We start from the raw sequence: 23,420 nt of genomic DNA, 5'->3' as shown, positions 1-23,420 counted from the left end.
GTAACCCAGAGTTTTGTGGCTTACGCCACCCCTTATATGGAAACAATACTGTGCCCATTAGTTTGTTGTGCCTCTGTCCAGCAGTGACACAGAGACAATTCCAGGGGTAAACCTACGATCTCCCATCCACAGGTCAAGATTCCTCTTGAACAGAGCCAGCGAGGTGTTCTGCCTCACATGGACCGGGAGTCTATTCCACAGCATAGGGAGTCTCTGAGTGATAAATATATCCCTCCAGCATGTCCTACTTATATCCCTGCTAAGGTTTAAGTCACTTGCCCTAGTGGTTCTGGTGGATTTGGAGTTTTTGAGGTGGAGAATGTCCATTAATTCCTGGTTGGGCATGGCCTTGTATGTCAGGCACATGTCACCTCTGAGCAGACGGTATGCGACTGAATAGAGCTGGAGTTTCTGCAATCTGGCAGCATATGACAGATGTTGGAGTACCTTTATCCTTTTGGTGAGGGACTTTTGGGGTCTCTCCAATTGCTGCAGATGTCGGGTGAGATACATCCCAAATGGGGCATTGTACTCGATCATTGGTCTGATAAGTGAAGAGTACAGAGGAACAATGACCTCACTAGATCTGGATGTGAATCCCTTCATGATTAGGTGGGCAATGTAGAAGGTCTTTCTAACCACTTTAGCAATGTGAGTGTCAAAAGAAAGACCACTGTCAACCTGGGTCCCCAGGTCCCTGATAACCTTGTCTGTGCTTAGAGGATTGCCACCTATATGGTAGCTTGGGGTTACCTTGCTTTTCCCGAAGGGTATGACTATACATGTTTTGGCATTTAACTTCAGGCCATGGCTCTGGCACCAGCTATCAGTTTCCGTGAGTCCCTTCTGAAGGATATCCGTGTCTGATGCACTTTCCACTATGGCGCCCAGTTTGCAGTCATCTGCAAACTTTGTCAGCCAAAGTCCTCCCATGTTGGCCTGTACTTCTGAGAAGTAGATGCCAAACAATAGGGGGCCATGGACCGAGCCCTGTGGGACACCACTTGTGACCGGCTTGGAGTATGACATAGCGCCAGCAACTGTAACCCTGTGGGTCCTGTCCTTAAGCCAGTTTGCAACCCATCTTGTGACATATGGGTTTACATTTAAGTTGGTAGGTTTTTCTACAATACCCAAGTGGGGTATTGTGTCGAAAGCCTTTGCAAGGTCAAGGTAGGCTGTATGGACTGCCTTTCCCTCATCAATGGCCTTAGTGACTGTTTTGAAGTCAACCAAGTTCAAAAGGCATGATCTGCCCTTGACAAAGCCAAACTGGGACGGGTCCAATGTCTGCATGTCCCCTATATCTTTGTTTATGAGCTCCATTATGATCCTCTGCATAGCTTTACAGACTAGACTTGTTAAGCTTATGGGGTGGTAATTACCAGGGTCCGTAGAGGCACTGCCTTTGTGCAGATGTGCACAACTGGACCCTAACCAGGCTGTTGTGCTCACTATGGAAATGTAAAGCAGTGATAGGACTAAAGCCCAGGATACTGTCCACCACAGTGAAAGTACTGAACCACTACACTATACAGTACTACAGTGTTAGGTCAGTATGAACTGAACAGATCTTGACAATTGTATGCAAAGTATCCCATGCAAAACCTGCAGGCACAGTATAATCCCTGTTGTGTTCACACAAAAAGCATTTGGACAGTAACTACACAACATGACACAGAACACACAACCATAAACAGGAGACATTTGTTGAAGTTCACACTCAACAACAAATGTGATGGGCTGCAGAGTTCAACATATGGAAAGCTCACACTGGGCATGCTCACACACTTGAGACATCTTTCACACAACATGCCATGGGAAGGCTGAACTGGGCATGCTCACACACTTAGTCCAAATATCAGTTTAGCATTTTGCCACATATATCTGGTATATGTACGTGTTATTCCAGTAACCAACAACATTATAGCAATCTGACCAGTCCTCACACTTAAATGACTACAGAGACATACATGATATAGTGGATTTCCCCCATATGCAAACATCGTCCACAGATACACAAGTTATTCATACAAACAGGAAATGTTATGGCAATAAAGACCTGCAAACACTGCTATCAGCACCAAATAATGTGCATCTGACAGTTAAACATATGGGTGTAGAGGTCAACACTAGGCTGTTTGCCCTAGGGAATGAAAGCTTATCCAGAGTGTGTGTGTGTGGGTGATTGTGATTGGTCTGTGTGCAAGTCTGTGTGAGGAAATGTTCCTCTTAGCAATTGGGAAAACACACCACAGGATGATCATTCCCCTTTCTAAACACTGATGATGTCAGCACCCTACAAGTATATCAACAGAAAAGAAATATCCCAGTAGTCTGAATAGCGTGCTCCACTAATGCGTCTGTCTGTAGTGTTATAACATAGTTAGGTAGGAGTTTGATTCCAGCAAGTGGCAATTGTGTATAAAGGGGGGTTAGTGTGTGTGTATGAAAAGCACATCCCTTTTGGCACCTGTGAAAACACACCACAGGATGTACATTCGACTTTCTAAACACCAATGATGTCAGCACCCTATAAGTATATCAGGAGAAAAGAAATCTCCCAGTAATCTGAATAGTGCGCTCTGCTAATGCGTCTGTCTCCAGTGTCATAACATAGTTAGGTAGGGGTTTGAATCCAGCCAGTGTGTGTAAAGGGGGGTTAGTGTGCATGTGTGTATAAAAGGAACATATCTTTTGGCAACTGTGAAAACACACCACAGGATACCCATTCCCCTTTCTAAACACCAATGATGTCAGCACCCTATAAGTATATCAGGAGAAACGAAATCTCCCAGTAATGCGAATAGCGCGCTCTGCTAATGTGTCCATCTTTAGTGTCATAACATAGTTAGGTAGGGGTTTGAATCCAGCAAGTGTGTGTGAAGGGGGGGTTAATATGCATGTAAGTATGTATGAAAAGAAACATCCTTTTGGCACCTGTGAAAACACACCACAGGATGCACATTCGACTTTCTAAACACCAATGATGTCAGCACCCTATAAGTATATCAGGAGAAAAGAAATCTTCCAGTAATCTGAATAGCACGCTCTGCTAATGCGTCTGTCTCTAGTGTTATAACATAGTTAGGTAGGGGTTTGAATCCAGTGTGTGTGAAGGGGGATGTGTGTATGAAAAAAACATCCCTTTTGGCAACTGGGAAAACACACTACAGGATGCACATACCCCTTTCTAAACAATATCACAATTATTTATGGCTTTTGATTCCAGACATGTCACATGTGTTTTGCTCACACAGAATGCCCTTGTGTGCGGGTTGTTTCCCACAATAATGCATGACATCGATTAAACCAGTTATGGCAATGCACACATGATGTATGTGTGTGCCAAATACACATATGTACCTGTGACCTTCAATAGTTACCATGTGTGATGCCTGCCACATGTGAATACATGGTATTTGCACTGGGTAACATTATGACTGTGGTCTTCTGTGCAGGTGCTGCATGTGGGATGTGTATATACAGTGTGAGATGTAGATGCTATCAACCTAGTAGTGAGGGATACACACCTGGTCTGGGGCATATAGTCTACATGTTGTTGATGGAGAGGTGCTGCATGTTTTCACCTGTTGTGGGAGTGGTAAGAAGTTGTTCCATAGCGATGCAGTGACCGCATGCTAAGAACCTTTCAGCTAGGGTGTTGTAGCTACAGTGATTCATTAGCATTCAGTAATATGACAGCATTCCTGGTGAGGGTATGATGCCAACCAAGGTCAGGGTTCTACCAGCCTGTGCCACTTGCTCAGTGAGCCCTTCAATGTTCCCTATCATGTATTCCAGTGAGGGACATCACACATCAGCTGTAGTGACATGGACAATGACTGAGTCATATGTGTCCATGCATCTGACTGACCTGTATGCTTGTGTTATGTGGTGGACCATAGTGCCCCATGAGCATATCACTGTGACCTTCACCTTGTCCAGCCTGGTGAGCATGACCTCACTGTACTGGACAATAAAAGTACCTAACACAACTGCAGCAGTAGTGTTGTATAGCTGTACAGACTGTGCTTGTTTGGCACACAGGATTTGTGTGCTATGTGTTATGCGTGCTGTGTTCAGGCCTAACATATGCCTGTGTGCCAGCTGCAGAGGTGTCTGCCACTCAGGCAGGATGCCATTCTTAGGCTCCACGAATGGCCCGGTGTGTTCCCGTGCTTGTATTGCTGTCAGTGTAGGTCTACATCAGACTGGTATTGCAGTCACTGTAGTATTTCATGCCACCTGACAGGTTATGCCAGTACTGGGTTCAGAGTGCTTAGTCCACAGTTTGGCTATGTGTTTCCATCTCATACATGTGTTGTACATCCATGGGTAGGGGATAGGGTTGACTGTATACATGTGGCAGCTGTGACATTACTACATGACTCACATATTCCACAACTGTACCATAGAGGTGACTGACAACTGACCTTTGCACATGCTACCATAGTATTGAGATTGCATTGGTGATTAACAGCACATAGGGCCAATGGTGAACAAGATACATAGGTTCATAGGTTCATACTAGGCTATCTGCCCTAGGGCATTTATAAACCTAGCCAGAATGTGTGTGGCTTTCACCATGCATTGTAAATCTATCTTGCTATGCCCTTTTCCAAGGTTAGTATACTGTGCCTCTGTCTAACAGTGACACATAAGTGATACCCAGGGTAAACCTACAATGTCCCATCCAGTCATTAATATTCCTCTTGAAGACAGTCACTGAGTGACTCTGCCTAACCTCTATTGGGATAATATTCCAGAGTGAAGGGAGCCTCTGAGTTATGAATGTGTCCCTCCAGCATGTCCTATATATATCACTCCTGAGGTTCAAGTCTTTCCAGCGTGTAGCTTGATGGGATCTGGATATTCTGAGGTGCAGCATGACCATTAAGTCAGGGTTTGACATGGCTTTATATGTCAGGCACAGATTGCCTATGAAGAGGCAGTATGCCACTGAGTAGAGCTGCTGTTTCTTTAACCAGTCAGTATGTGGCATCTGTTTGAGCCCTTTGATCCTCTTGGTGAGGTACTTTTGTGGTCTTTCCAGTTGCTGCAGGTGTCTGGTAAGGTGCATGCCAACAGGGGCATTGTAGTCAATTATGGGCATGATGAGGGATGAGTAAAGAGGCACAATGTCCACCCCTGATCTACATGTGAATCCCTTCATGATGAGGTGGCCTATATAAAATGTTTTCCTAACCACATTGGCCATGTGGTTGTCAAATGAGAGAATGCTATCAACTTGTGTACCCCAAGGTCCATAATTCCTTTATCTGCACTTAATGGATTAACACATATGTGGTACTTTGTGGTCACTTTGTTTTTGCCAAAGGGGATGACTATACACTTTTTGGCATTCAGCTTGAGGCCATGGCTGTGGCACAAGTCGTCTGTTTCTAAGAGGCCCTTTTGGAGGATGCGTGTGTTGGCTGGAGAGTTGATTATGGCGTCCAGTTTGCAGTCATCTGCGACTTGCTCAGCCACAGTCCTTCCATGTTGGCCTGTACCTCTAATAAATATATACTGAACAAGACAGATCCCAGGGCTGAGCCTTGTGGGACACCACTTATAACTGGTTTTGAGGCTGACATGGCTCCAGCAATTCTAACCATGAGTGTTCTGCCCTTGAGCCACTGTGCAATATCTGTAGTGACATAGGGGTTAATATGTACACTGGTGATCTTCCCTAGAATGCACAAGTGGCGTATTGTATCAAAGGCTTATGCAAGGTCCAGGTAGGCTGTGTAGACCACCTTCCCCTTGACAGTGGCCTTGGTGACTGTTTCAAAGAAATCAAACAGGTTTGAGAGGCAGGATCTGCCATTAACAAAGCCAAACTGTGTATGATGAAGTGTCTGTAGGTCCCCAATATCTATATTTATGAGGTTCATGATGATCCTTGCCATAGCTTTGCAGACCAAGCTATTCAGACTTATGGGGCGATAGTGTCCAGGATCCGTTAAGGCACCACCTAAATGTAGAGGGACCACTGTTGCTGTACGCCACTCTTTGGCCACATATTGTGTAGTAAGGCTGGGATTGAACAGTAGTGTTATGTCTGGGTGTAGCTCTTCTTGGAGTTCATGTAGGACACAGCCTGGGACACTGACTGGTCCCATTGATGCAGTGTTTATTGCTTTCGAGAGGGCAGCTCTTACCTGAGCATCTGAGATGTCGGGGGGGGGCAGCACTCTGCTGGGAGAAATATTTGCCCTTTTGGTGTGGAGGGGGGAGAAGGTAGTAGTGAACCTGTCCACTAGGATGTTGGCAATGTCTGTGTGTTTGGTATTTCTTGTGACATCCTGGACTACCTCTGAGCATATCTGGTAATTACCACCCAGGTTCCTAACATAACTACAGAAAGCCTTGTGATTATCCTCAGTGTCTTGTGGAATCTGCTCTCAAAGATGGCCTTAGACAATCTTATGAGTGCCTGTAGTTTTCTTCTAATACTCATCTGTGATGCCTTCACATTTTGGGAGTTTGTTGTATCATTTAGTAGCTTCATCCTTCTATTGTATAGTTTGTTTATGGCTGGTGTCCACCACACAGGACGTCTGCCTTTGGAGGATTGGGTATTGCTTTTATTTGGGATTGCATGATCCATGCATTCCTGAAGGTGTCCATAGAATGCCTTTATAAAGGCATCTGCAGTCTGGTCCATATTTTCAACAGGCCTGGGGGCTTTGAAGGTTTCCACATCATTTATGAGGAGTGTGAACATGCTTTACATGAGTTGTTGACTGTATTCTTCTGTGCAGGGGGTGGCCTTGGGATGTGAATATCCAGTGAGATTAGTTTATGGTCTGATCTTACCAGTGAGGGATACACTTCTGGTCTGGAGCATAGAGTCCCCATGTTGGTGATGATCAGGTTCAGTATGTTTTCCCCTCTTGTGTGAGTGGTAACAAGTTGTTCCATAGCATATTAGTATATATATTCCAGTAATCTGTGGGCTAGGGTGTTGGAGCTACAGTCATGCTCCCAGTCTATGTTTGGGTAGTTTACCCACCCAATATAATGGTGTATGGACAGACCTACATATTTCCAACTGTTTTCAGGAAGGCCAAGTGTGGTTCTTGTGTTTGTGAGGGTGGTCTGTAGCAGGCTATAACCTGGAAGGCAGTTTTACCCATTGTTACTTGCATATGGATAGTCTCTGATGTTTGGTGCTTTGCCACCAACCTGGAGGTGTGGGTATCTTGGATGAATATCAATACACCCCCTCCTTTTGTGGTTTTGTGCAAGTTTTGGGCCTGAAAAGCATGGTATGAGGTATAACTTGGTAGTGCTGGAGTGCTGTTGGTAGCCCTGAATCCGGTATCTGTTACTGCACAGATAGCGATGTTCTCCATGCTGAGGAATGTTTTGAGTGTGTGCATCATCAGGTTTAGAGTCCTGCAGTGGCATATATGACTGCTCACGTGGACAGATGCCAGGGAAGTCATATGCAAAGTGTCACAGGCAATGTACATGTGCACAGGAGAAACAGTGACATTCTGTCAAGTGTGACATGAACATACATATAGTAAGCTATGCAGATGTCACTAGGAGTCCACAGAAGCTGTGTAACTCTGCATGGCAGGTCGGATCAGTATTCCAGGGTAACTGCAAGGAAACATGCATGCAAACATAGCTACTGTAAGCAGGGCTGCATGTAGTCCATTGTACAACAAACAAGCTGTACCACTTTCAGTAGGTAACACTGCAAATGCTCACCAGCTGACATATGAATACCTATGTCACCAAAGGTGATACTTACCAGACCATGGACAGAAATGACATGGCCAGACACGCTGCATCCCACATGAACACATATCTCAAGCAACACAGACCTCACAAAGTCAGTGTTCTTAACAGGCACAGCCCATAAGGCCAAACACAATGTGTGACACACCTATAATAGGTGATGCCATAGTCAGACACACTGACATCCCGCCCTCCAGACTGAGCAAGGTGAGGGTCACATTTAGCTACTTGTCAGGTGATAGAATGTGCCACATAACACAAGCACTCAGGTCACTCCACAGCAAGTACAAGTATGAGGCAGTCATTGTCCATGCTGGTGTGAACAACCTGAGACGTACCTCCCTGGACCACATGGAAAGAGACACAGAGGAGCTCTTACATCACCCTCTCAAACTCAGGAATCCCACACAGCCTTCATGACGACACAGGAGAGTATACATTTCTCTGCAAACACCATCATACTGGGTGACGTCAACTACCCAAACATAGACTGTGAACATTACACAAGCCAGAATACCCAAGCTCTAGGGTTCCCATAGTTCAGAAACTCTATAGCTATGGAACAGGTAGTCAACATTCCCACAAGAGGGGAAAATATACTAGACCTGATCATCACGAACATGAGTACAGAATGCTCACCACTTGAAGTATATCCCTCATTGTTGCAATCAAACCATATACTAATCACACTGGAGTACTGGATCCCCCACATATGCAAACCTCAAACACATCTATGTGTGTGTGGGAAATGCCCCTATTAGCAACTGTGACAGTACACTACAGGATGCAGATTCCCCTTTTGAAACACTGATGATGTCAGCACTCTATAACTATATTACCTGAATTAAAACTCTCCAGTAATTCGTATAGCGTGCTCTGATAATGCGTTTTTCTCCAGTGTCATAACATAGTTAGGTAGGGGTTTGAATCCTGCAAAGGGAATGCGTGTGAGTAGGGTTTGTGTGTGTGCATAATTCTGTGAGGGAAAAGTACCTTTTGCCAACTGGGAGAACGCACTACAGGGTGCACATCCCTCTTCCTAAACACAGATGATGTCAGCACCCTCTAAGTACAGCATTAGAAAAAATTTCTCCTCCTAAGGTAAATAGTACACTCTGCTAATGTGTCTGTCTCTAGTGTCATAACACAGTTAGGTAGGGGTTTGAATCTTGCAAATGGAAAGTATGTGTTTTAGTGTGTGTGCACAATGCTGGGGGTGGGATGTGGCTTTTGCCAAATGGGGCTATGCACTGCAGGGTGCACATTTCCCTTAACAAACAGTGATGTTGACAGCACCCTATACAAACAACATGACAACAGACAACTGCCAGTACTCAGTATAGTGCTACATGCTACTGTAACACGCACATGTACCAGAATATACCTAGATATTGTTTTGAAACCTGAATGTGGCAAGTGTGTGGATGTGGGATGTTTCTGTGTGTGCATTTCCGTATGGAAAACATGTTGGATGTGGCAATCAGGGAACCACAGTACCTGATGCACATTACACTTTTAAACTAATGAGGTTGCCTGCACCCTGTGAGTACAGGTAGAGGAGAGGAAATCGTTAGTAATCCAAATAGTGCACTTTTCAAATGTGTACCTGTCATGTGTCGACAGCTACTCATGTAGGGTAATAAATAATGGAAATGGCAGGTGAGCGTGTGCATGTGTGGGGGTAGCAGGGTGTGTGTAAATGCATGTGTGACAGAACAGATACATATAGCTGAATCTACAATACAGCACATGATGCACATTCCCATAGTCAATGGTAGCATGTGATGGTGTGCAGCTGGTACACTTTGGTAAGTAGTATGGGTGCAGATAACATTTCAGGACATTCATACAGTTACTGCAGCAGGAATGCTGGGATATACACACAATCATAGTGGAACAGTGAACAGTTACCAACATGTTACTACTTATACACATCTATGTAGTCACCCTGTGCATCAGCAACGTGTTTACCTTTTCCTGCACTGATGTTGTAGTATGCAGGAGGTGGCACAGTGTCATCATATGCACAGGGTGTGGGTTAGGTATGCCCAAGCCAGCCACTGGTAACACCAATTGACATGTGTGTGTATGTGTGTTTGTGAGGGGCAGCAGTACAGGGTGGACCAGTGTTGGTGTGTGTGTGTGTATATGTGTTTGCCCTAGGTGTTAAATTTCTGCATGTGTGTAAGCACGCACACAGTCCCACATAATGGCTGCCATGTACAGGGTTTTGTGGACAGCCACAGACTGCACCTGTCAGGTCATCCAGATCAGTGTCTGTGGGCACGGACACAGTACCTGTGCCTGGCAGGGGTGCTACGGACCGTATCCAGTACTAACCCAGACTGGGTACTGTCATCGGAAGCGGGTGTGTGTTGACTGGACACAGTTCCCTGTTGGGACTGTCCAGAGCCACGTGCACATGGTCTCCTGGGGCGTCCTGATGACAGCACTGACCCAGCATTGCTGGGGCTGCTGCTGGCACTTGAGGTGTGTGAGTGGGCCTGTTGTCGTCCGTGGCGACTGCCAGCTGGTGCTGTTGCCGGCATATGGCCACGTCGACACCGCAAACGCACACCATCGCCCGGGCCCATGGACATCTGGTTGTGGAGCAGCTGTTGTATGTCCCCACAACGTCTGTCAACGACATCTGTGAAATTACGAATAGCATTCACAATGTCACCCATGCCATCTGTCATGGTTGTGCGACATGCTCTCAGCTCCCTCAGACCCTGTCTGGTGTACCTTTCCATACGTGCCTGTGCCTGCATAACAGTCCGAAACATAGTGGAGGTTGACATACCTACTTGGGCACGTCGGCCAAAGGCAGTACGGCCACGGATGCCCCCACGAGAACCCATGGGCGACTGTCTGCGTGGTACCATTGGAGGACCCTGCTCATGGCTGCTTTGTGGGGATGCATGTACCACAGGTACCACATTACCCTGATCTATGCCCAATGCATACTGTCCATCGCCTAGGGACAATGGTGACAAAGGATGTAACGGCAGGATGACTGTGCGCATTGAAGGGGTTGACAGCTGTGTACTGTCAATTGGCTGACCAATGGCGGACCCAGACACACCTTCCTGCACCATTATAGACATTTCATCATCATCAGTACCTGGGGCACAAGATTCAGGTTCCCTGCTGCAGGTCACCAGAGCAGCACCAGAACCTACGGGAGGAAAACAGGGAACACAGGTTACAGTCTCAACACATATTTTACGGTGATGCACTTCAATACAAATGCACACATTCAGAAATGGACACATGCACTCATGGACACACACACACATGCACACATGGGCACAGGCACACTTGCACACATGCACACCCCACAGTACACACACACATCAGTACTGAGTTACACTACTCTTACTAGTATTAACTTGAGTATTGCAGGTATTATTAAACACACTCACCAGCATGTATACTACAGAGTTACACTACTCTTACTAGTATTATAAATTGTTTTTCAGGTAATGATAAACACACTCACCAGCATGTATGGCCTGCCTCATTGCTAGATGTGAGGGACCTGGAAATATGAAGAAAGTAATGTCAGTGGGCACAAGTGTGCCATTTGTTTTGCATATGATACAGTACAGTAGTACACCAGTTCCCTTATACACATCAGCTGCTCATAATGTCAGTATCACACATGCACAATTACATATCATGATGACAGATACATACCACATGCACACCTTATGCATGCATGAAGTAACAGTGTACAGAACAGTCATATGTACATATGGCATCTTACCTGCACGCTCAGTGTCTTGCTGCTGTGTGGATCCAACCTCCATCATGATGCAGGTCTGATGCTGTTGTTGTTCTGGGGCTGGATCCATGACACTTAGCAGTAGCCCCTCCTGTCTGGTGGGGGGGGTGTGGCCACCCCCCACCTGTGGCAACCTGTTGCCTGCGGATATCTGCAGCACGCTGGCGGACATTTCTAATCAAATCACTGCAATGATGTCTCACCTGCTCATATGTCCTATCATGCATGCCAACATCATTTGTCCTGCTGACAAGGTTTTGCCACAGTGCAGACCTCTCCTGCTGATTCTGGGTGGTGCATGAAAACAGGATGTCATAGTCACGCACCAGGCTTTGGTGGATCACTTCGTCCTCTGCAGCAGAGTAGGCAGGGTTCCTTTTTGGACCCATATCTCCCTGGAAAAGTACACAAACAGGATATCAGCAGAGTATGTCAGCAACATATGGTACACATTCTATACATAAAGTATTAAATTGTAGTTATTACTGCTTGGTTGTAACTTGATTAACATGTAGCTATCATTCTACGTCTTTTGGATTAAGCACTTGGCCTTCAGACTAGTTGTTTTACATTAGGAAGGTTTGTGGCAAGCACTGTGGTGGCAGGACAGGTAGCTGTCATCCTTCTAAGTTGGGAACTGCTGATTGAGAGCCCAGTGTCCAAGTGTATTAGTTCTGGTATAAGCAGTTGGGCTTCAGGCCAGTTATTTAACATTAACAAGGTTTGTGGTCTGCACTCTTGTGTGAGAATAGGCCGTACTCTGCCATTCATAGCTGGGAACTTCTGGTTTAAGGTTTATAGTGCCTGCATATTTGAACTGTATCTTACTTGACATTGGTACACCTTGTTTGGTGTAGCATACACTACATCCAAGCCTAAGGTCAGTTGTCAATCTCCTCTCCAGTCCAGCTGGTGAGTGTGGTAATCCAGAGGCAATGTTATAACAGCCTCATGTACACAGACTACCCCCTCCTCCTAACAACAAATTCAAACACATGTGAGTGATGCAACCATATACCAAACTGGAGGCTAGGCTCTCTCTACTCAATACTGCCATAACCAGTCAGGTGGAGAAGGAAACCACACTCACTACAATTCCAGTCTCACATAGACATACCATGACAGCAAAACAAACACATAATCACACAAAAACATACTCGGAGGCTCAAAATAAAGATCTGCCTAAGCAGCAGAGACCTCCAAAGCAGACACCCAAGCAACCGCTACCCCAAAACCAAACACGTGCAACACATATCTCACAAAGCCAATGTGCTGAACACTCACAGCCCTTAACAGTAAACAACACACCTCATACACTTGTAACAGGTGACTCTATCATCAGGCACACTGACGTCATGTTCACCAGGCTGAACGAGGAGAGGGTCACAGTGTGCAGCCTGTCGGGCACTATGACCCGCCACATAACATAAGCACTCAAGTAACTCCAAGGCAAGTACAAATATGACTCACTCATTGTCCATGCTGGTGTGAATGACCTGACACATACCTCCCTGGACTACATGAAAAGAGACAGAAAGGAGCTCTCTGAGCATGTAGCCCAAGACAGTATGACCCTGACCTTGAGTAGCTTCTTACCCTCACCAAGAATGATGCCACAATATCAAGGCAAGATGATCACTTTCAACAATTGACTGAAGTACTGGTGTCATTCAAAGGTGATCCAATGCCTGTCAGCTTGGGATGATATGCTGTACAAGCCACAATGCTTTGCTAGGGACAGCTTGCACCTGTCACCCCTGGGCTTTTGGATTTTGGCAAAGGCTCTTGCTACACCCATAGTGCCTTTATTAGGCTAGGCTCATAAGGCAAACCCACATCCATACGTATCACAAAGGATGAGGAACTAAGAGTAATGTTACTCAACACCAGAAGTCTAAACCTCAAGATACACGCACTCAAACTTCTACTTAGCATTATGGACATTGATATCTGTGCAGTAACAGAAACCTGTTTCAGGTTTCCCAAGAGCACACCAGCACTACCAAGTTATACCTGTTACCATTCTTGTTGGCCCCAACACTTGGACCAAACAACAAAAGGAGGGGGAGTATCAATATTCATCAAAGATACCCACACCTCCACATTGGTGGCAAAGTACCACATAGGTGTTAAGCCATTAAGTACAGAAGACGTAATTGGGGACCTGGGGAACAAACTTGATAGCAATCTGTCATTTGACATCCATGTGGCCAAAGTGGATTGAAAAACATGTTATATAGCCCAGCTAATCATGAAGGGATTCACATGTACATCAGGGGAGGTCATCGTGCCTCTTTACTCATCCATCATCAGGCCTATAATTGAGTACAATACCCCTTTTGGGATGTACCTAACCAGACACCTACAGCAACTGGAAAACCCCCAACAGTACCTCATCAAGAGGATCAAAGGGCTCAAACAGATGCCATATGCTGCCCAGTAAAAGAAATTCCAGCTGGACTCAGTGGCATACTGCCTGTTCAGAGGCAGTCTGTGCCTGCCATATACAGCCTTGTCCAACCCAGAAGTAATGGACATGCTGCACCTCAGGAAATCAAAATCCCATACAGCCACATGCTCAAGAGACCTGAACCTTAGCACTGAAATAAATAGGACATGCTGGAGGGACAGATGCATAACCCAGAGGCTCCCTTCACTCTGTAATGAACTCACAGTACAGGTTAGGCAGAGTCCCTCATTGACTCTCTTCCATAGGAATCTGGATGAGTGGATGGAGATCATAGTTGTACCCCAGGTATCACTTCTATGTCACTGTTAGACAGAGGCACAGTATACTAACCTCTGAAAAGGGCATAGCAACATAAATTTTAATTGGGTGGCAAAAGACAAACACATTCTGCTAGGCTTATCAATGCCCTAGGGCAAATAGCCTAGTATGAACCTATGAACCTATGTGTACTGGTATACTACTTCTGCCATATGTTGCATGTGTGTGTGTTGTGGGGGATGCACAGGTAATGGCCAGATATTTCTGCACAGGCAACACTTCTGAAACACTCTGGGTGTTCATCCCAACATACTGTATGTGTGTTGCCATCCAACACTGTGATGTGGACACACATTACTCAGCCTGGATATACATATCCCAACAACACCACAAGCACAGTACACTACCTTGCTATGTATGTATGTAATTACACAGTTATTCACTAGTTAGGACTGTGATGCTATCCATGCAGCCCACTGGGCTACTGGAAGCCACAACACACACTGCTAGCCCCTTTGCAAAAGCTTACCACAGACATCCCACATAGTGCATGTAATGTGCACACACACATATCTAACCCAGACCGTATGCACACCACTTATTTATCCTGTCCAGTGAACTACAGATACAGGCACATTGTATAACAATAGCAGGAGGCTACTGCAGCACACAGCAGATTCACATGAAGGCAAGGCATCTGTGGTCAGCAGTGGTAAGATGCTTCACATTCACCAAATGCACAGATATTGGCAACATTGTTGCAGACAGTTTAGGTGCAGGTATCCCCCCCCATTCTCCTACACAAGTGGAATTAGTTATCACAGATGAATGTAACCTCCCTATCATCTCACATGTCCAGGTGAGGGCCACCCTCAACATTGCAGAACACACAGCATCACTGTTACAAAATGGTATCCCTGGATGTGTGACATTCACCCATAGAGGACATAGCACCACATTACAGACTGATATTAAACCCTGGCCATACTACAGGATATGTACCTGAACAGTGCCATACATACACAGTGGTCCCACACCAATGAGGAGGAACCTCTACTGACCCTGGGAACTACTGCATCATATGCATAACTGGCCTTGTGTTCTAAGCTATGGAAATTTTAAGTATGGAAGACATGTACAGCAATATTACATATGTATATATATATATCAGGACTATGTCCACACAACCTATCTCATGGACATACCTATAGATAGTGAACTATGATACATTTGGAGGTTTCACAGTAAAAACAGTATTAAACTGCTACTTTGATTTACCTGTGTTTGTGTCAGCTGTTGCTGTGTCACTGCTGCTACTTGCTGTTTGCTGCTGCTGCTGCTTTTGCTGCTGTGATGATGCAGTTTTTTTTTCACTGCCTTTCTTTCTTTCTTTCTTTCTTTCTTTCTTTCTTTCTTTCTTTCTTTCTTTCTTTTTCTCTCTCTCTCTCTCTCTCTCTTTCTCCGTCGGTTTGGTGCAATGAATGCATTGCATGTGTGGAGTGTTAGTACTGGATGCTTTTGTAGGTATCTGCATAGGTCCATGTAATGGCCTCTGCACCAATTGTAAGGCAGCATTTGCTAATTGCATGCAGCCAGTTGTGTACTGATTGCATGTCTCACTGTGATTTCAGGACAGTGCTATAAAAGGGTATGTGAGATAGGCGTTGCCCTTTCAGATTGTAAGGGCGTGGACCATGCTGCTATGCTGTCGACAGTGTTCTGTGAGTGTGAAGGTTAGTAAGTCTCTCATGATTCATGCTGTGTTGTAAATTCAGGTTGCTGCATTTCTCTCACCTGTTCCCTGTAGTGAGTGTGTATGCATACTGACACCTACAACTATATGTCATATGTATTAATATATATATATATATATATATATATATATATATATATATATATATGTGTGTGTGTGTACATATACATACTTTCATATATGTACATTAGCTGACATTATTAAGTACAAGCTAACAATTAGCAGGGCTGTTTCTGTTAACACTAAACTAGTATGGGAATCCAGTAATTAGGACAGTAAAAGTCTACCTGACATGCTTTGAGTAGTACACATCCTATATTGCCTTTATCTTCATTCCTACTATTACATGTTCTACTTATTTTAGCACTATATTCCTGTATGAGAGTCATGGCTTAGTGGTAGGTCATACAGACTAGTGTTACAATGGTCTTGTGGTAGGGCCTAATAGTATGCTTTTATTTTGCATTCAAATTGAGTACAGGGCCTATCAATCAAAGTGCTGAAGGCACCTTTAAGCAGTTAAAAGGGTTAGTAAGTCTCACAGGAGTCAGGCTGTTTTGCAGATTCTGGTTGCTGCATTTATCTTCACTGTTTCCTGTAGTGAGTGTGTATGAATACTGACACCTGCCACTATATTTCATATGTATTAATATATATATATATATATATATATATATATATATATATATATATATATATATATATATATATATATATATGTGTGTGTGTGTGTGTACATATACATACTTTCATATATGTACATTACCTTACATTATTATGTACAAGCTAACAATTAGCAGGGCTGTTTCTGTTAACACTAAACTCGTATGGGAATCCAGTAATTCGGGCATTAAATATCTACCTGACATGCTTTGAGTAGTACACATTCTATATTGCCTTTATATTGCTTCCTACTATTACATGTTATATTTATTTTAGCACTATGTCCTTGTATGAGAGTCATGGCTTAGTGGTAGGTTGTACAGACTAGTGTTACCAAAGTCCTGGGTTTGAGACTGGTAGTGGGAATTTATTTTTCTTTCAAAATGAGTACAGGACCTGTCAATCAAAGTGCTGAAGGCACCTTTATGCAGTTAAAAGGGTTAGTAAGTCTCACAGGAGTCAGGCTGTGTTGTAGATTCTGGTTGCTGCATTTATCTTCACTGTTTCCTGTAGTGAGTGTGTATGAATACTGACACCTACCACTATATTTCATATGTATTAATATATATATATATATATATATATATATATATATATATATATGTGTGTGTGTGTACATATAATACTTTCATATATGTACATTACCTTACATTATTATGTACAAGCTAACAATTAGCAGGGCTGTTTCTGTTAACACTAAACTAGTATGGGAATCCAGTAATTCGGGCATTAAAATTCTACCTGACATGCTTTGGGTAGTACACATCCTATATTGCCTTTATATTGCTCCCTACTATTACATGTTATATTTATTTTAGCACTATGCTCTTGCATGAGAATCATGGTTTAGTGGTAGGTCATACAGACTAGTGTTACCGAGGTCCTGGGTTTGAGACTGGCAGTGGGAATTTATTTTTCTTTCGAGATGAGTACAGGACCTGTCAATCAAAAGTGCCAAAGGCACTTTTAAGCACTTAAAACCAGGTCTGCGCTCGTTTGCGTGGAGCTCACGCATGCGCACTGGCGTTGAGCTCCGCTAACACTGCAAGACACCCGCTATTTTCTTTGAAAGAAAAGAAAAAGGGGTGACAGGAAAGTGGTGAAAAAGGGGTCACAAAGAGGGTAAGACAGTAGGGAAACAAGCGTGGGATTTGCAGGAAGGATGTGGGTAAGGCCCATAGATGCCCATGTCTTTCTCAGCACAGAGAGGTGTCAGGACAACATTAATACCTGTTGTACAGCCAATTGTAATTAACAGTTTCAATGTCCAGCGGACAGGTGTGTAACATGGACAGCTATGTATGGGGCGTAATTTTTTTGTGGGTACAGAGTGCCCTTTTTTTTTTTTTTTTCCAGGTGAGAGTGGTATGTCAGGGGAAGATAGTCGGTATAGCTGGGGAGGTAGGTTGGGTAGGTTAACAGACAAGACGCATACAGGGGCGGTGTATGACACATGTGGGGGGGTTACACAATTGACGGGGACGGAGGTTGGGATATCCAGGGCACATGAGCCCACAGATGGCAACAGTGGAACTGATATCCCCACCCATAGGCAGTTGTCACTGTTCCTTCACAGCCCAGGACGGGGCTGTGCTGGGGGCTGTGCAGGCGGGACAACGGGCATGCCCGTAAGCCTTGCCACGCGGGCCTCAAGCTGGCGTAGGGGCCCAAGAACAGAGTCTTGGATCTCCCTTTGCACCACAGACCGGACACCTTGGAGGGTGAGTGGACGGGCTCCTCCGGCCACGCTTGCAGAGGGGGGACAGGCCCCATCACCTGCAGCGCTTCCACCCGAAGGTGGCACAGGGCCACCGGAGGAGGGTCCGGCCTGGGCACTAGTGCCAGGTGCAGTCGCCAGATGAGGTGGGAGAGGTGGGTCCGCTGGGACCTGCCTTCCCAAGCGTTCTAGGTCTGTGAGTATGTTATGTTAATTTGGGTTAGTAGCATATTATTCCATTCAAATTAGTTGTAACAGCATGCATTGGTATTCCCATTAAACAAACACCCAGATATTAACACCATTGAACAACAGGCATATCAATATCACATGCATTATTTGAACAGAAATACACAATCAAACAACATGCAGGGTTGATTAATGGCAACAGGCCATCAGGTTTGCAGGTATGAACAGGGCACATGCAACAACGGACATGCATATATTTTTGAAACAACAGGACAAATGTCCATGGTTAATGAAATGTTCACATGCCAATATTTAGTGAGTTTTTTAATTTGCAATTATAGGGTGGGGTGGAGAAAGAAAATGATGACACATTCATAAATTATACATTAATATACATTTGTAATAGAAACACAATTAACTTGTGGGTGATAGTTTCAAAATGATTTTTATTGACTGTCATGCTAGACCTGTTACAGATACATCACTATCCTAGTTATTTTGACTTTGATCAGATACATCATCCTGCTACACTTTGATGACAGGGCAGGGGACAACTATGGATGTTTAGTATGTCAGACAATCATTCATTCTATCTGAAAATTGTTGACTGTCATCACCATATACAGATTTTGGCTTAAACATTCAAGATTCAGACACACTGCAATCAGTTTGGGATGTTAATTTTTAATTCCCACATGCATTTAGTTCTGTAGAACCACACTGAGGCTTATATATTCAGGGGTTATTACTACTTTATTTATTGATACATGACCCTTTCTGTCACTCTCACACATCCTGCTATTTCACAGTTCAGGTTGGTACTTCTAGGCTTTTTTCACATATTAGACCTGTGGTGATTCAAACACTTTCCAGCAGCCTCACTTCTGTCATGATTCAGCATGATTGGCCGTTTTGGAATTGTATCTACTTCACAGAAACTGCTTTTTCAACAGGGGATATATCTCACATGTGATTAACTCAGCTTCTGAAGCTGTACTCTTGAGACTACTGCAGGTTATACTACATTTAATTAATGGTGGGACATCTGTATTACAGAACTATTTATTTCTATCAATTATATTTCCAGTTTCACTTGCATACTGATGAACTTGTTGCAGCCATACCTGCAGACTTTCACTTGTTGCTTGCACATTCTATTACTTTTAATCAATACACTGCAGTGTTCTGCTACGTGCTACACCATAATATTTATTTACAAGTACTAGGTGGGGTTACTAACCTGCATGGTGGTGCAGCCGCACCAGCCTGCGGTCATGTGCCCTGCGATTCGCAGAGCGGACACCTGCAGCTGTAATACAAAACAAGTAATATTGGAATACACATCTCCATGGTATCAGCTAGTTGAATTCCTTACATACATAAGTAAAATGTAACTTACTCAGTAGTGGGGCATTGGGCATATCCCGGGCCTCCTGGATCCATTGGGTCAACTGGTCTTCTTTATGTCGCTTCAGGTCCGCATGGTGGTGATGGACCTGCTCACCAGTATGTGGAATCCCAGTAGCACTAGTGAGATCATGAGCCAACTGGTCCCATGCCTCTGCCCTGTATGCTCCCCATGAGACCTGGCCCTGCATGAGTTGGGCCTCATGATGGTGAACTAGGAGCCAGACCATGTATCTGGACTCCTCAATGCCCCACCGCTGTGCTCGAAAGCAACGTCCCTCCCCTACACCACTCATTCTGCTTGCAGGTCTATTCTACAATCGTTTATGCTGTGTATTCTCGCCTATGGGGCTTATATATGCCGATTTTCCCACACATTTCTATGATTGGCCGTTTTGGAATTGTATCTACTTCACAGAAACTGCTTTATCATGCTCCATTTTGGATTATATCCTATATATATGCTATTTCTGCATTTCTAAGTACTGCTGTCATGGCTTAGTGGTTTAGTACCTTGACTGTAGTGCATGGTATTCTGGATTCGAATCTAACCACTGATTTTTAATTTTCATGACTGTCTAGAAATGAGTTCAGGACCTGTCAATCAAACATGCCAAAAGCACTTTTAAACACTTAAAACCAGGTCTGCGCTCGTTTGCACGGAGCTCACGCATGCGCACCGGTGGTTAGCTTGTGGGCGCGGCGCGCACCTCTGCGCAAACGGTGTGCGCTGGGTTAAACCTTGATTAGCTAGTAACACGCATGTTAAGCTAAGCACAGCTAGTTGCACACAGTTTGAGCCTGTTAAACCAGTGCTTAGCTACGGGCAAGCAATTTGTAGCCTTTGAAACACTACTCAGCTACGGGCACTCTGTCTCACAGCAGCTTAGCTATCAGTAAATTTCTAAATATTTTTATTATTGTATTACTTGAAAATAAATGCTCCATTTCATTCCATTTTACAAAACTTTTACATTTGTACAATACTGTCAGGGGCCTTTTTAGTGCTTATTTACAAAAAAAAAAAAAAGGTTGTTGTGTGGGCTCGAACCTTGTCTGCCTGCTCTTAAGCCGACAACTCTACCGCTATGCTATTACTTCTTGGCTTACTTTGCATATTTAGTTCTTATATCCTTTTCCACTGATTGCTAACTGCAGTTGCGCTAGTAGCACACCCGCGCACACGAGCGCATGCATTAGCAAACATTTACGGGGTTTTAAAAAAAAAAAAACAGTTTTCATTTTCATTTTATAACATCTGCTCACTTTTTACATTGCTGGTCTGTGGGGGCATGTGTTGTGTAGTGTGTTCATTCACATTTCCATGGCCTCTCTCATGGCTGTTTACTTTCTGCCATTCTAGACTTCCGGGGGCATGTCTGCTTGCAGGGCTTAGCCTATGGACATGCCCCCTACTGTCTTACACGGACCGTGTACGAGTTACAGTGTGATTCAGCATGCCTCATGCACCTCATGCATATGCATGACATGCTGACATCACACTGTTTAACTGCAGCCTCCGTGTAAGAGTTATAACTCTTACACGGAGACTTCCTGAATCCTGCCCCAAGTTTTCATTTGAATAGGATCAGGGATGAACTCTGCTTTTCATAGATGGGGAGCTTATTCCATTACATGGGAATCTTTTGAGACACATATCAGTCTCTCCTTCATGTTTTAGTTATGTCACAGGAAAACTACATGTCCTTTGGTCTAGTGTTTCTGGTGCTGTTTGTTTTGCAAATATGCAAGAGATCCATCAGAGCTGGTTCTGAGGATTCCTTATATGGCAAGCTTAGATTGCCTCTCAGTAACCTGTAAGAGGCTGAGTACAGAGACAGGGCCTTAAGGTGATCTGTTTAGGACAGGGTATTCATACCTTCGATTTTCCTGGTGAGGAAACTTTGAGGCCATTCCAACTGTTGCAAGTGCCTGGTTAGGTACATGCCAAAGGGGGCATTGTACTAAATTATGGGACAGACGGGGGTTGAGTAGAGTGGTACTATTACTTCCTTGTACCTGAATACCATATCCTTGTTTATGTGTTGGGCAACATAGAATGATTTCTTATTATCTTGGCTATATGTTGGTCAAAGAGCAGATTAGTCTACTTATGTTCCCAGATCCCTAACTATCAGGTCAACTCTTAGGGGTGTTTTATCAATGGAGTAATTAGCTTGGGTGGACAATTTCCCAAAGGGAATTATAATGCTTTTCTTCATGCAGAATTTGAATCCATGGCTTTGACACCAGTCATTGGTGTTAGACCCTCTTGTAGGATGTTAGTGTCATGGGGAGAATCTATGACAGCTCCAAATTAACAGTCATCTGCAAACTTGTTGAGCCAGAGGCCTTTGACATTAGCTTTGAGTTCCAAGAAATAGATGCCAAACAGGAGCGGGCCTAACACAGAGCCATCAGGTACTCAGATAATGACCAGTCTCCTGGTGGAGGTGGTCTCACTGATCCTGACTTCTTGGGTCCTATCTGTGAGCCAGACAGCAATCCAGTTTGTTATGTAGCAATTTATGCCTAGTTCTGAGAGTGTGTCAACAATACCTGAGTGGAGAATTGAATCAAATGCTTTGGTCAGGTCAAGGTAGGTGGTATGTACCATTTTCCCCATATTCATAGCCTTGGTGATCCTCTCAATGAAGTCTACCAGGCTGAATAGGCAAGATCTTCTCTAACAAAGACAAATTGGAGCGGGTCCAGTATTTGTACGTTGTCAACATTCTAGTTGATTATTTCCATGATAATTAATTCCAAGGCTTTACATAGTAGACTTGTCAGACTGATGGGTCTGTAGTTCCTGGGGTCAGTTGATGGCCCACCCTTATGAAGAAGGATGACTGTTGTGGTCATCCATTTACCTGGCACGTAACCTGTTTTAAGGCTGTAGTTGAAGAGTGCCTCAAGTGGTCCTGCTAAGTCATGCTTTAGTCTATTTAGGAAGCAACCAGGGATATTGTTGGGCCCAATGAAGCAGTGTTTTTGGCCTTAGCGAGCCACCTGGACCTGCTTCCTGTTGATAGCTGGAGGGTACATGATGTAAGGGATTTCACAAGGGGGATTGTTGGGTGAAGTTAGAGCTAAATTTATTGGCCAGTAGATTTGCTATGTCACTGTGGTCAATGACGGTTGTGCCATTTACCACCAGTTCTGCACACTGCTGAGTGTTACCTTTAAGATTCCTGATAGATGAAGAAGGCCTTGTGATTGTCCTTAGCCTGAAAGACTGTCCTGACCTCATAAATTGGCCTTTTTGGACTTTATTACACCTCTTAGTTTTCTTTTTTGCTTGTTTGTTTAGTTGAATCACAGAGTTCTTGTCTCTATGAGAGGTGCCCCTTTTGATTTTGGCTGTGACTTTTTTTATTTTGTTATATACCCTGTTAAGGTAAAGGATTCCCACACC

The sequence above is a fragment of the Protopterus annectens genome, chromosome 2.part1 (assembly GCF_019279795.1).
Source record: "Protopterus annectens isolate FY-2018-M chromosome 2.part1, PAN1.0, whole genome shotgun sequence".
Lineage (NCBI taxonomy): Eukaryota > Metazoa > Chordata > Ceratodontiformes > Protopteridae > Protopterus > Protopterus annectens.
Note: the sequence above shows the minus strand (reverse complement) of the source record.